The sequence below is a fragment of the Diadema antillarum genome, unplaced genomic scaffold (assembly GCF_040938485.1).
Source record: "Diadema antillarum isolate AM-2024a unplaced genomic scaffold, OU_Dant_1.0 scf00000228, whole genome shotgun sequence".
Lineage (NCBI taxonomy): Eukaryota > Metazoa > Echinodermata > Echinoidea > Diadematoida > Diadematidae > Diadema > Diadema antillarum.
Genome location: NW_027271117.1, coordinates 112,496 through 127,830, shown reverse-complemented (window position 1 = coordinate 127,830; position 15,335 = coordinate 112,496). Strand labels below are relative to the sequence as shown.

At 39.3% G+C, this 15,335-nt stretch overlaps 1 protein-coding gene across 2 annotated transcripts in view; it reads right to left on the bottom strand.

Moving 5' to 3' along the window:
- LOC139724779 (adenylate cyclase type 9-like) overlaps nucleotides 1–15,335 on the bottom strand; it is a 143,475-nt gene that overhangs the window by 34,236 nt on the left and 93,904 nt on the right. The window lies entirely within an intron of this gene.

The window sequence follows — 15,335 nt, the reverse complement described above, 5'->3', positions numbered from 1 at the left end:
AACTACTATCCACTCCCAAAGAAAATGCCTGAGATAATACACAAACTAAAGCAATTCAATTCATCTGCAGCATTCAGTCGACTGGCACACCTCCACTTTCTCGGCGATTATTACATTCTATCTTGGGTACAGCTTTTAATTTGAATAATCTCGGTAGATAAACTTTACATTTCTCTTGACCTTTGACCCCCTGCACAAAGGAAAATGTCCAAGTTTATTTCTATGTTCTGCCAAAATTGACTTCCAAACTAATGGAATTTTCTAACTACTGGCATGATAAAAGGAATGGCATTTTCTGTCACAATTCAGTAATTTTTTACCTTGACCTTCGACCCTGTCATTTCAATTCATTACATGTTTATTCATGGATTTTCTACACTTAGAACCAAGCATATTGCCATTGGTTATCCCTATTCGCAACGATGGCTGGAACATGATATAATTGGCCAGAGTTGAGTGACCTTTCACCTTAAAAAAAAAAAACAACAACAACTTGAAAACATTATGCCTTACTACAGAATTCCCAAGTCAAAGGAACATAGGTACATGGGGAAAAATGTTCTGTGTGAACATGAAGCAAATCCTTGAAATGAAATTCTGTGGCAATCAAAGTTTTGAATGATTCTCTTTAGGATCTCTCTCTTTTTAGGAGTTCTCTTTCCCCTTCCTCACCTCTGCAGAATTGCAGCTTTCTGAATTGATGAGTGAAGTTAGTGAGAGGCATTATACGGGTACTTCGGCAGTTACCTTCATCTTTCTGGATGGGGGTGGGTGTCTCGTCATGAGCAAATGTCATCGTGTCATCAATTTAGCCGAGCAGACATAAAGACTGAAAGGTCTTAGTGCTGATGAAACCAGCAAAACACCTTAAATCAAAGTTCTCCCAGAGTCTGATTAGGGTCCGGAGGCTGATGGGGACGGAGCTGTGTCTCAGAGTATTTCTTTGATGCAGTTTATAACTTCAGGAAGTCACTGTTTCTTGCCAAAGCACAGCTTTACTACAGGATATTTCTCCAACTTGCCCATGTCGGCATTTGGACATAAATCCCATGCTTTCAACAGGCAAGTGCCAATTCATCTTACTTGCCCGACAGTGACTTTTACCTGCCCCGGGTAAGCAGGCATGTGGGTTTGTAGTACCTTGCAAAGTCATTGCAGCAGTTACACTTACTATGCTTTAAACAGTACTGGTACAGTATTCAAATGTTATTCACTGATGCACTGTACAAATGCATAGTAACAAGAGGGTAATCAACATTTCCTGTAAATAGTAGCTCATAACCTGATGATAACTTTTGTGCACATTATATAGATGATGACTGGCGGGGGAGGGGACATTCCGAATGTTCCACCTGAAGGGTTTGAAATGCTATTGAGGGAGGTTATAAGTCCCTCGACTTCGTCTCGGGACTTATAGCCTCCCGAAATAGCATTTCAAACCCTGAGGGTGGAACGTTAAAGGGGAAGGCTAGTAACTGATCAGTGGGAATCAGTGGAAATGCTGGGAGATGATTGTTCCAATCCTTATGGGATTCATTCAAGAGTCCATTGTATATCTATTGTTGTGTGAAAATGATTTGCTTCAGAACGGTCTCATATTCAAGTAATGTGCAGATTAATGCTCCGTCACTGACCAGGGACGCTAACCTGGAAGCATTAAACTGCACATTACTTGAATATGAGACCATTCTGAAGCAAATCATTTTCACACAACATTAGATAGACAATGAACTCTTGAATGAATCCCATAAGGATTGGAACAATCATCTCCCAGCATTTCCACTGATTCCCACTGATCAGTTACTAGCCTTCCCCTTTAAGTACATGTTCCCGACAGCAAAAGTCATCACCTGTTACATTATATGGGTTAGTCAAATCTGCTTTTTCACATTGTATGGAATAGGCAAATTTATCTTATCGATTGCGTGAAAAATATGATCGTTCAATCGTTTGGTATCGTTTGTCATTTGTTACATGAAAATGTTTTCCCATGGGAGAACATTACAAAAATGTTCTGCCCATGGGCGAACATAACCAATGTGCCTCCATCACGTAACTGTGTTTAGCCAATCACTAACCGGTATTTGACTAACCCATTTAATATATGTAGATATTCAATTTTCTTTCAAATTACATCAAAATGCAAATGCAGTGCTAGTATTAACACTATAATGAGATGACTGAAATTCATTATATAATTGTAGGATGCTACATACATGCCTTTTAAAGTTGCTTGAGAAGTATTCAAGTAAACGCTACAATTATGTATATTGCTGCTGATGCCATTTTTTGTTGTTTTGTTTTGTTTGTTTTTTTAAAATTGAGTGCAAATTATACAGTTTACTTGCCAGGCATTGAAGCCAGCAGGGATCCGATGATGAATTTGAAGGTATCTGATGTAAACAGACATGCAAATATCTCTTGATTCAAGATGGTGTGGGCACTCATGAAGCTGTGAACTCTATCACAAAGACAAAGAACCAGTATAAAAATGTTCTCAGTTCAAATAATTCACTCCTAGTGCCTCTGCATCATTTCTGAAGACCAATCAGCCACAAACCTTTTCATGTATTCATACAATCACGGTGAGTCAATCACCTTCTGACTCCCTCTAATGGCTCTGAAGGCATGTTTGGGATTCCAAATCAATGCAGCATAATTCATGTTGGCTTCATTCTCTTTTGAAAAAAAACTCTTCCTGTTGCAGGCCGACCGGCCGGCTTTCTCATTCCCAGCCAATTGGGTTTGTGAGGAGGGCTTGAGGAGCAAAGAGCCCAGAAAGAGAATACCTAGAACAGGAGAATACTTGTCTTCCTCTTTCTGAAGTGCCAGTTCAATTGTGAGTGATTTGGAGCAACCATCGTGTGTTCACCGCCAAAGAAGAGCATTCCTCCTCCTCCTGTCAACTATAACTTGAATAAAAAGGACAAGGCCAGCCAAATTTCTTTCAAATGATGTGCCCCATCACTGGTCTACGCACTCGTCAAGATTCGTTAGATAATCTGAAATAATGACCATACTGAAGCAATGCCGTCTGTTTGAATTTTACAATCACTATCAAGAGTCCTAAGAATGAAAGGAATTTGTTTTGTTGAGAGGGTATAGTTACAGAAGGTTTCCATTTTTGCTCCTATACAGGCATGATATGCTCACTGGAGGAGACTTTGCTGTGAATGATCAGTCGCTGTGACTTGTTCAACTTGAGAGACCAAAAACTGGCTTGAGCTCTCACCAAGAAGGCCATTCCACGGTGGCTGTAGAGATGTCTCTTAAATAAGGAGATGATTTATTCATCCGGATGTTGTGGAGACGTTGCCACAATGCCTCCTGGATGGTCTTCTCAGCGGCAGAGATGTCTCTGCGACATCTCCGGTAGGTCGCCAATGGGTCTCTGCAAAGTCGCAGAGATGTCTCGGAGACCTTGCGACTAAAATGAGTCTCCACAACTTGGTTGCGACTAGAAGGAGACGTCACAGAGACGTCGCAGAGATGTCTCTACGACCAGCTGGAGACTGGAAAGAGTTTCAAAAAAAAATCTTTACGTTTGATTCTCTTGCAACTCCCTGGAGACTCGGCTACATTTCAGGAGATGTCGTGGAGACATCACAGAGACGTCTCCATGAACTAAGGAGACTCGAGTCACCGCCAGGCAGCCAACTAGTCTCCAGCCCAATGAGATACCCACTTTATTCTCCCAAGATAAGATTGTATGCTCGATCTGTATCATTACGAACACCAAGTGGAAAAAGAAGGAACTAGCCTGAGATTTGGAGAATGAGAGCAAAAAAGAAAACCATCTATCAGTCTCATACACTTTAGAATGTCTGAACCTTTTGCAAATGTAGTGTGAAAATACCAGCTGTACCTCAAGGGGAGATGGATACTCCACAGGTAAGGCCTAAGGACACTTCAGGCATTAGCAATCTGTCATATCAACCTGTGATGGTTATAGTACCATGTAGCATTTGTACTGCCAGCAGCTAGTAGTGATGACATTTGGTTTTCATCAGAAATAATGCATTGAGACAGTACTCTCACATCATCACTAAAACTTGACTGACACCACACACACATACACATAGACATGGGATACACACGAGTGTGTTCCCCTCTCCTAATATTTTGACTATGTGAGCCCAACAGAAAGGAATAGCTGATCATCCAAGGTACAAATAGATGGACTGCAGAGGATTTCCAAAGCTTGCAGCCCTCCGAGGTGCATCCCTGATGTGCCCTTTAAGCCTCTACCTGACTTTGAAGTTCCCATTAGTATGATCAATCCTGCACAAGGTGATTCTCTCTGCTATGGGTAAACACTTCCACACAACTACAAATAATTAGTACTTTATGGACCATTTTTTTTTTCCCCGAATGACATTACAAACGTAAGTTTCTTTTTGGACCAAAATGAGTGTGCTGATAAGCATAGCCTTTCACTTTTTTAAGACTTGCCCTGCCAAATGATGTGACCTGAGAGTTTGGGTTTGGATGAACTGGTAGCAACTGTCCACAGGCCAGACGACTGCCAAGTATCAACATTTCTTGCATACCAGACTGTCCTTCTGGGTTGTCGATTACTTTCTGTCATGACTCCATCAGGCCTCCAGTGACTCAAAGGATGATGGGGCGGGAGAAAAAACAAGGAAATTACGAACATTCTTTCTCAGGACCATCCTCTCCAAGATTGAGCCTTGCGGAAGTGCAGGCAAAAATATGCGTCTCAACCATGGGGCTACGTGGGTGCCAAAACATTTGCCAATCAGGACTTGCGAGACAATTTTAATCGCAAACGGTGAATTTGTCATTAGGACCACAGTGACAGAATGAGAAATGGTTATGTTTTCAAGAAGCAAAGTCAGCCCTTTCATACTTGGGAGACAACATCACATTGCATGATACTTGTGCAATTAAAAGCAATATTTTGGTTTATTTTTGCATAATATGATGTACATATCAATACATACATATGTACATACAAGTATATAGATACACACATACTCACACAGAGACACACACACACAGACACACACACATACACACATAACAGAGTATACGCAAAGCAGTCCCATTCTCAGATATAACTGGTCACAGCACTGAATTCAGGACTAATATTCCAGGTGCTCCCAATGGCTCTTTGATTTCATAACCAGTACTGACATTTGGTATTACTGCTTTTGCACTTTCTTGAAAACCACTGAATAAAGTACAACAAAAACAAATGATTTCCATGGTTTGTTAAGAGTATTTTGTAGCTTTTGTACCTTAAATGGCTTAATCCCATCATTGTGTCAGTTTAGTCATTCCAAGCAGAAGGCAATTGAAAACTGTGTAAACATGTTTGCATACTAACCATTGACCACAAGTGACAGAACATGTTGGTCTCACAAGTGGATGGTCAATTCCATGACAATGAAGCTTTCAAGTACCACTATGACGCATGGCACATGAAGGCTATCATTGCTTTGAATTCAAACACTTGCCACTTTCGGTTTTTGATCAGTTTCAATGGCTACACATTGTGAGTGACTCAGGAGAAACAAGCGAGGGTTCAAGGAGCATTTTAATTTCTCATTGCCATATTACGTGGCAGTTTAATCCAAGTAAATGCCGGTGCCGAATGCCATTAACAAATTGAATTGTGCGGAAATTGGGTGGTTGTGCAAACAGGGTCTCGGTACTTGTGGGCTTGATTATTATAATGTTTAGGGCTTTGGCTAAGTACACATGCCCTTTAAGAAAGATGCTGCCCTGAAGATGAGAAATGTACTCTCTGACCACCCTTTGCTTTGCCTCAGCTGGATGGGGGCTAAAAATAGAGGGCAAAGAGAGATTCCCCGCTTGGGAGCCTCACTGTCTTGTTTCTCCCTGCTGTACTCATGGCAGGCTCGCATCCTTCTTTATACGGTATACATTTTGTTCTCTCGCTCTTTCTCTCAAGCCCAAACTGCTACAAATTTTCTCTGTCTCTGTTTTGTTATCAAGATGAAAAAAGAAGAAGTGTAAAACATATGTCTGCGCAAATCCACTCGACCCAGTGTAGAGTTACCAACCTCCACAGATCAACAAAACACAGTGATGCGCAGCACTAAACATACCGCATTTGCCGGTGAAAAGGCCGCAATGGCGGATAAGCTGCATCCTGACATTGGTGATGAAAAACAGAAGAAAAAAATCAGAGGGATTTTGTTCTGATCAAAACTTCAATACTTTTCTTCGTTATATCTAATAAGAAACTTTGTTATTTCTATGTGTTTCCACAACAATAACAACAACCGGCACATTACATAGTCCCATACATGATTATATGTGTTGGTTAGACAGGTGATTTTCTGAAATTTGCTTGTACTGGCATATAGGCCTCAGCCCGACTTTACTACTTTATTTTTGTTGAAAATAGTGCGGCCTTATCGCCGGCAAATACGGTAGGCCTATTCTGCATGCAAAAAAAAAAAAAAATGCACACAAAAAAGCAACCAAAAACACACCTTTGTAAACTGCACATATTAAGCACAATCAAAGTTTAGTTTTCTTGAAGCTGAGTGAAGTGCATTAGAATGAGGACAGTAATGACTCACTTGAACAAGAAGGCACCCAGAGCGAGGTCATTTGTATAATTATGTCACAATGCAGTTTCCTGCATGAATAAGGTCAAAATCTACAATAATTTAACTTAAAATGAAAGACACTGATTTGGGGCCACTTGCGACATGTGAACTTCATTGTCTTTTCCATGATATCATAAACAGAGGATTAAGCAAAAGTAAAGTGTGTATATTACAAATGACAAAGACTGCAATTCGTGTGGATTGACATAAAATCTCGGCACAACTAGCCTTGAAAAGTAAGTGTAATCAGACAGGGGAGGGAATCGGCTGGAGATGACTATGATGATGATGATAGTTGGGGGGGGGGGGGGGGGTCATAACACAAAACAATTTTAGGAAAACCTTGAGGAGTCCTGGGGGGCATTTCATGAAGCGTTTTGTCAGATACTGTTAAAGTGGATATTTTCGCACAATAAAATTTTCACGCTTGGCCGGGTAGGAAGAGTTTCACGTGTTTTTGACTCCGCAGAATCAAGACATCAACTACTGGAACACATGACAAGCAAAAATATTCATGTGCTTTTATTTTCGCGCTAGTTTCTGGTTGCGCAAAATGCGCGAAAATTTCCATTTTTACTTTTTTTTTCTGAAAACTGTTATAAGCTACTGAAATCCTTGCATCTGATTGGCTGAGAGCAAATTTGTCTGACAAGTTTGTCGGACAAAACACAGTTAGCGCTTCTTGAAATGCCCCCCCCCCCCCCCTGTACAATTCACGATCATAACTAATTCAAGTTCATGTGACGGTAATCTCTCTGTCATTGTAGTGACATATGCATTGAGCTTGAAGTCAAAATCGTGTGCACATTTGGTTTTTGATTGATTGATTTATTTTTTGGCAAGATGACAGCATTAGCTTAAAAGCTATCATTGATCTACAAAAAAAAAAATTCTTTAAAAAATCATGTTTTTGGTTAATGATACAGCATAAACCAACTACAGCCCCTCCCCTTCAGAAGTCAGTTATTTACAACTAGACCAAAATCTTATGTGGTGGATGCAATACATGTATGTTTAGTTTAAATACATTCTTTTCATATTTTGAAGGGAATGGAGGAGTAAAGATTTGTCTGCAAGTCAATATGGGACTTGTGAGGTCGTGACAGCATCATCTCGTCTTTGGCATTGCTAACTGTTATTGCAGTTTCTTGAAAATACGCAAACTTGAAAATTGATTGTGGAATGAAATTTTCGTTTAATGACTGGAATTCCCTAAATACGCTCTCTACTCTATATTTCATCTCGACAACTGCAAACATGTAGCATGTAAGTCAAACCCGTCTGAATGTATCTTACATGACACTCATTGACAGTGGTATATAGATCTACTGTAAAACGAGGAATGTTCGCGTGCATTTCAATTTCGCGAATTTCGCGAGCGCCAAGATTCGCGAAAGTAAAATGCACACGAAATTTCTTATCTACACTATATGCATTGAACGCAAGAGGCAATTCACGAAAATTTCTTGTCACGAAAAAGGCCGTCGGCTCCAATTCGCGAAAATTTCGTGCCGTGCATATATCGTGTTTTACAGTATCTGTTGCTCTGTACATGAGTGAACTCCACTGAGCATCACATTGTGTGAGGTGCTTATGCCATTCAAGTTGCATAGAGTAGTCAGTTGGGAATGAACTGGAAGAAATATTATCGGCATACAGTTCCGCCTGCGATCAACGTCACAGTGATTTTGCGCGCGAATGAGCGCGCGCAAGTTAGCGCAGTTGAGCGCGGTTGAGCTCGCTCATTTGCGCTCACATCGTCGGGCGGATGAAAGCCGGCAAATGTATCTGCTGCCATCTGCGGCCAAAAAAGGGCATGGTACTGTCGTAGGTGCATGTATTACTGCAGTGCCGAGTGTGCTGAGCATGTTCTCGCGGAAGGGAAGGGCCGTCCCTTTTCACATCAAAGTTTGATAAATGTGTTTGTGAGTATGTATGTCTGTGCGTGTTTGTCTGTATGTTCGCGCCTCTGTAAAACAGAAAAAAAAAGGCGTGAAGGAAATGGATGGAACAAGATTCCGCTGCAAGAATTTGACCATCGCTGGGACCATAACTGCACTACACAAAATTTTACTTTCAGCGTTCATGTTTTAACTTTCATGAAGGAATATTTTCTGGTTATTTCGACTGTCTTTTGTATATAGTTTCCATTAGCGTTTTTTTTTTCCCGCGCAGTACGATAGCCCGCGCAGGCACGTAATTGCGATCCATGCAATCTCGACAAAATGATAGCAAGGAAACATCAAAGAAATAAAGCAAGATTCCGCTGCAACATTTTAACCATCGCTATGGCCAAAATTGCTTATTTTAAGATTTTACTTTCAGCGTTCTTGTTACTTCCAGTATTCATGGTATTCGGAATATCTGTTGTACTTTCTATCAGCATTCTTTTTTGTGCAGTACGAAAGCGAGCAGAGGTGCGCAATTGCGATCTTTGTACTAGTAATTCAGGGCAGATGCGCGCAACATTGCGCTCTCTGCATTTCGAAAACATAATCGTGATCAGAAGAAGATATTTAACAAATTTCCGGAGCAACATCTTAAACCATCTCCCTGCAATGTATTCTTTTCCGCACAATACACAATAGCGAGATAACCAGGTTTAGAAGAAAGCATTAGAACACGATTCCGTAGCAACATTTTGGAACATTGCTCTAACCAAAAATTAATATCGTAAATTATTTTGTCTGACAATATTGCTTTAGGATTTTACATCCAGGGTTCGTGGTATTCTGAATGTCTTTTCTACTAAGCCATGGGTTCTGTTCCGCACATGTACGACAGCGTGCAGGTGCGCGCAATTGCGCTCTCTACATTCTCGACGAGATGTAATCAATTTCAGAAAGCATGAAAGAAAATTGAGCAAGGTTCGGTAGCAATATTCTGAAACATCGCTCTAACTAAGATATGGATCAATTTGTTTGACACTTTAATTCTTATTTTACTTTTAGCGTTGATATTTCTGTCATTGTTCATACTAATCTGATGAACCGTTGATCTATCCAATACGTATTCTTAGACGAGCAACAGGATAGCGAGCAGATGTACGCAATTGCGCTCTCTGCATTCCCGACGAGATAATCAGGTTTACAAAAAATAATTTGAACAGCATTCCGTAGCAACAATTTGGAAGATCGCTCTAACCAGATATACTCCTAGTATATCATTTTGTCAGAAAATACAATATTGTTTTACGATATTACATGTAGCGTTCGTGATAGTCTGAATGTCTTTTCCACTTAGCCATGACATTGTGTTCTATTCCGCACAGTTTACGATAGCGAGCAGATGCGCGCAATTGCGCTCTCTGTATTCTCGACGAGATAATCAGTTCAAGATAGCATAAAAGAAATTGAACAAGATTTGGTATAGCAATATTTTAAAACATCGCTCTAACGTAAATAAAGAACAATTTGCTTGTCACTTGTTTAATTATTTTAACTCTTTCGTTGATGGTTCTTTCACTGCTCATGACTGTAATCTGAAGAACGTTGTTCTATCCTATACTAATGAGCATGGCGTATATGTTAGCGAGCACATGCCCGCAATTGCGCTCGCCTCTGCATTTCCAACGAGATAATCAGGATAAGAAGAGGAAAACATTAGATCCCGATTCCGTAGCAAGATCTTTGAACATTGCTCTGACCAAAACATAGTACATCATGTTTTTGTATTACAACATTGTTTTTTGATTTTACATGAAGCGTTCGTGGAATTCTAAATGTCTTTTTTACTTAGCCATATACTCTGTTCTTTTCCGCACAGTATACGATAGCGTGCGTAATATGCGCGCAATTGCGCTCTCTGTATTTTCGACGAGATAATCAGTTTCAGAAAGCATGAAAGAAATTAAAGAACACAATATTTGTATAACACTAGTATTTTACTTTTAACGTTGATGTTTCTTTCACTGTTCATGTTATCGCGAAGAACCGTTGTTCCCTCCAATACGTATTCCTATAGACGAGCAATAGGATAGCGAGCAGATGAACGCAATTGCGCTCCCTGCATTCCCGACGAGATAATCAGGGTTACAAAATAATAATAATAATAATTTGAACAGCATTCCGTAGCAACAATTTGGAAGATCGCTCCAACCAGATATATTCCGAGTAGTATATCATTTTGTCAGAAAATACAATATTGTTTTACGATTTTACATTTAGCGTTCGTAATGGTATGAATGCCTTTTCCACTTAGCCATGACATTTTGTTCTATTCCGCACAGTTTACGATAGCGAGCAGATGCGCGCAATTGCGCTCTCTGTATTCTCGACGAGATAATCAGTTCAAGAAAGTATAAAAGAAATTGAACAAGATTTGGTATAGCAATATTTTAAAACATCGCTCTAACGTAAATAAAGAACAATTTGTTTGTCACTTGTTTAATTATTTTAACTCTTTCGTTGATGGTTCTTTCACTGCTCATGACTGTAATCTGAAGAACGTTGTTCTATCCTATACTAATGAGCATGGCGTATATGTTAGCGAGCACATGCCCGCAATTGCGCTCCCCTGCATTTCCAACGAGATAATCAGGATAAGAAGAAGAAAACATTAGAACCCGATTCCGTAGCAAGATCTTTGAACATTCCTCTGACCAAAATATAGTACATCATGTTTGTGTATTACAACATTGTTTTTTGATTTTACATGAAGCGTTCGTGGAATTCTAAATGTCCTTTTGACTTAGCCATATATTGTGTTCTTTTTCGCCCGGTATACGATGGCGTGCATAATATGCGCGCAATTGCGCTCTCTGTATTTTCGACGAGATAATCAGTTTCAGAAAGCATGAAAGAAATTAAAGAACACAATAATTTGTATAACACTTGTGTTAGTATTTTACTTTTAACGTTGATGTTTCTTTCACTGTTCATGTTATTGTGAAGAACCGTTGTTCCCTCCAATACGTATTCTTAGACGAGCAATAGGATAGCGAGCAGATGAACGCAATTGCGCTCGCTGCATTCCCGACGAGATAATCAGGTTTACAAAAAAATGATTTGAACAGCATTCCGTAGCAACAATTTGGAAGATCGCTCTAACCAGATATACTCCGAGTAGTATATTATTTTGTCAGAAAATACAATATTGTTTAACGATATTACATTTAGCGTTCGTAATAGTATGAATGCCTTTTCCACTTAGCCATGACATTGTGTTCTATTCCGCACAGTTTACGATAGCGAGCAGATGCGCGCAATTGCGCTCTCTGTATTCTCGACGAGATAATCAGTTCAAGAAAGTATAAAAGAAATTGAACAAGATTTGGTATAGCAATATTTTAAAACATCGCTCTAACGTAAATAAAGAACAATTTGTTTGTCACTTGTTTAATTATTTTAACTCTTTCGTTGATGGTTCTTTCACTGCTCATGACTGTAATCTGAAGAACGTTGTTCTATCCTATACTAATGAGCATGGCGTATATTATGTTAGCGAGCACATGCCCGCAATTGCGCTCGCCTCTGCATTTCCAACGAGATAATCAGGATAAGAAGAAGAAAACATTAGAACCCGATTCCGTAGCAAGATCTTTGAACATTGCTCTGACCAAAATATAGTACATCATGTTTGTGTATTACAACATTGTTTTTTGATTTTACATGAAGCGTTCGTGGAATTCTAAATGTCCTTTTGACTTAGCCATGTGTTCTTTTCCGCCCGGTATACGATAGCGTGCATAATATGCGCGCAATTGCGCTCTCTATATTTTCGACGAGATAATCAGTTTCAGAAAGCATGAAAGAAATTAAAGAACACAGTAATTTGTATAACATTTGTGTTAGTATTTTACTTTTAACGTTGATGTTTCTTTCACTGTTCATGTTATTGTGAAGAACCGTTGTTCCCTCCAATACGTATTCTTAGACGAGCAATAGGATAGCGAGCAGATGAACGCAATTGCGCTCGCTGCATTCCCGACGAGATAACCAGGTTTACAAAAAAATGATTTGAACAGCATTCCGTAGCAACAATTTGGAAGATCGCTCTAACCAGATATACTCCTAGTATATCATTTTGTCAGAAAATACAATATTGTTTTACGATATTACATGTAGCGTTCGTGATAGTCTGAATGTCTTTTCCACTTAGCCATGACATTGTGTTCTATTCCGCACAGTTTACGATAGCGAGCAGATGCGCGCAATTGCGCTCTCTGTATTCTCGACGAGATAATCAGTTCAAGATAGCATAAAAGAAATTGAACAAGATTTGGTATAGCAATATTTTAAAACATCGCTCTAACGTAAATAAAGAACAATTTGCTTGTCACTTGTTTAATTATTTTAACTCTTTCGTTGATGGTTCTTTCACTGCTCATGACTGTAATCTGAAGAACGTTGTTCTATCCTATACTAATGAGCATGGCGTATATGTTAGCGAGCACATGCCCGCAATTGCGCTCGCCTCTGCATTTCCAACGAGATAATCAGGATAAGAAGAGGAAAACATTAGATCCCGATTCCGTAGCAAGATCTTTGAACATTGCTCTGACCAAAACATAGTACATCATGTTTTTGTATTACAACATTGTTTTTTGATTTTACATGAAGCGTTCGTGGAATTCTAAATGTCTTTTTTACTTAGCCATATACTCTGTTCTTTTCCGCACAGTATACGATAGCGTGCGTAATATGCGCGCAATTGCGCTCTCTGTATTTTCGACGAGATAATCAGTTTCAGAAAGCATGAAAGAAATTAAAGAACACAATATTTGTATAACACTAGTATTTTACTTTTAACGTTGATGTTTCTTTCACTGTTCATGTTATCGCGAAGAACCGTTGTTCCCTCCAATACGTATTCCTATAGACGAGCAATAGGATAGCGAGCAGATGAACGCAATTGCGCTCCCTGCATTCCCGACGAGATAATCAGGGTTACAAAATAATAATAATAATAATTTGAACAGCATTCCGTAGCAACAATTTGGAAGATCGCTCCAACCAGATATATTCCGAGTAGTATATCATTTTGTCAGAAAATACAATATTGTTTTACGATTTTACATTTAGCGTTCGTAATAGTATGAATGCCTTTTCCACTTAGCCATGACATTTTGTTCTATTCCGCACAGTTTACGATAGCGAGCAGATGCGCGCAATTGCGCTCTCTGTATTCTCGACGAGATAATCAGTTCAAGAAAGTATAAAAGAAATTGAACAAGATTTGGTATAGCAATATTTTAAAACATCGCTCTAACGTAAATAAAGAACAATTTGTTTGTCACTTGTTTAATTATTTTAACTCTTTCGTTGATGGTTCTTTCACTGCTCATGACTGTAATCTGAAGAACGTTGTTCTATCCTATACTAATGAGCATGGCGTATATTATGTCGTCGGCGTTTTCACGAACCGACGCTATTTCGATTTTGGTCAAAATTTTCAAAATCGAGATATTGGTACCAAATGAAAGTGCTTTCAAAACTCTACCAAATCCCAAAATTTTAGATCACAAAATTAATTATTCTTAATTTTATCAAAGAAAGAAAAAAACGACGGTACTCGAAATATCGAGAAATTGAGAAAAAGGGGTTTCACGAACCGACGCAGTAAAGATACGCCGGTTCGTGAAACCCGAATTGCTAGGGTGAAGAGCAATGCGGGTTTTACGAACCGTCGCAGTTGCATTATTTTGAGCTTTGTTCAACTTACTGGCCTAGAATTAGGTTTTGGCCCTAATCCAGATCTCAGAGTGAGAACCAAACCATCTGAAAGATGAATGACGACCTAAGCCAGCCCACTGTCCACGAGTGAAGTGAATGGTAAGCTATAATCCTATTAAAATCATGCTCAAAATAACAGTTTCAGTTGGACTACCATAACCATTAATTGCGGTAGAGTGTAGTCCCATGTATTCAATCGCGTGATGGTTATGAAGCCTAGTCTGTAAACGCCATCCAATTTCAAATTAAATCCCAAATCATATTATTTATAGTTTCTTTTCAACTTATGTCGTTACTTCTGAGACTACTGAGTACTGTAGACGTAGTCGTAACGTCTGTGTGCAAGACATGCAAGATGTCAAAGTCTCGAAGACACTCATGGCTATGCCTTGACTTGAGTTGAAAATGAAATCATGAGATTGACAAAGTAGGCCTACTAAACTAAAAAAACAAGTAAAAAGTCTAAAAGTAAAACTCAAAGGAAGAGTAAAGAATAAAGGTAGACATGTTAGACTTTAACTTTCAAGTTTAACTATTAAGTCTAAGTTAAGACTTTACTTGTAATGCCAGTTACTAAAACTAAGATCAGCTGAAGTCTAAGACCAAGTCAAATTAACACAGAGTCTATAGTCTAGCTCTAGATCTACATCTAGACTAGTGGTAATAGTAGGTAGAGTCCACCCATTTTTCCCCCAATTTTTACTGGTCCATTCCTGAAAAAGTTACTGGTCAGTGGCCAACAGTAATTTTTCCTGGTCAGGGACCGTCGGACCAGTGCCAGTGTGCAGCGTTGGTGTAGATGTCATCTACTGTATGACAGTATGTGGTCTAGTGATACTACATAAACACTACGAGTAGTACTCTACAGGTTAGGTGGCTTTCCTGTACAGTGCAGTGTTATAGTATACTTGTGAATTCAGCCCTAGTACCGTACTGTGTGTAGATGTGTGACATTATGTCTAACGTTAGTTCGAGTGGAGTACCTTTGAAGCACAGCGGTGGGGCTTTTTTTCCCTAAAACTTGTGAATGCGGCCCAACCAAATGGCGTTTACATAT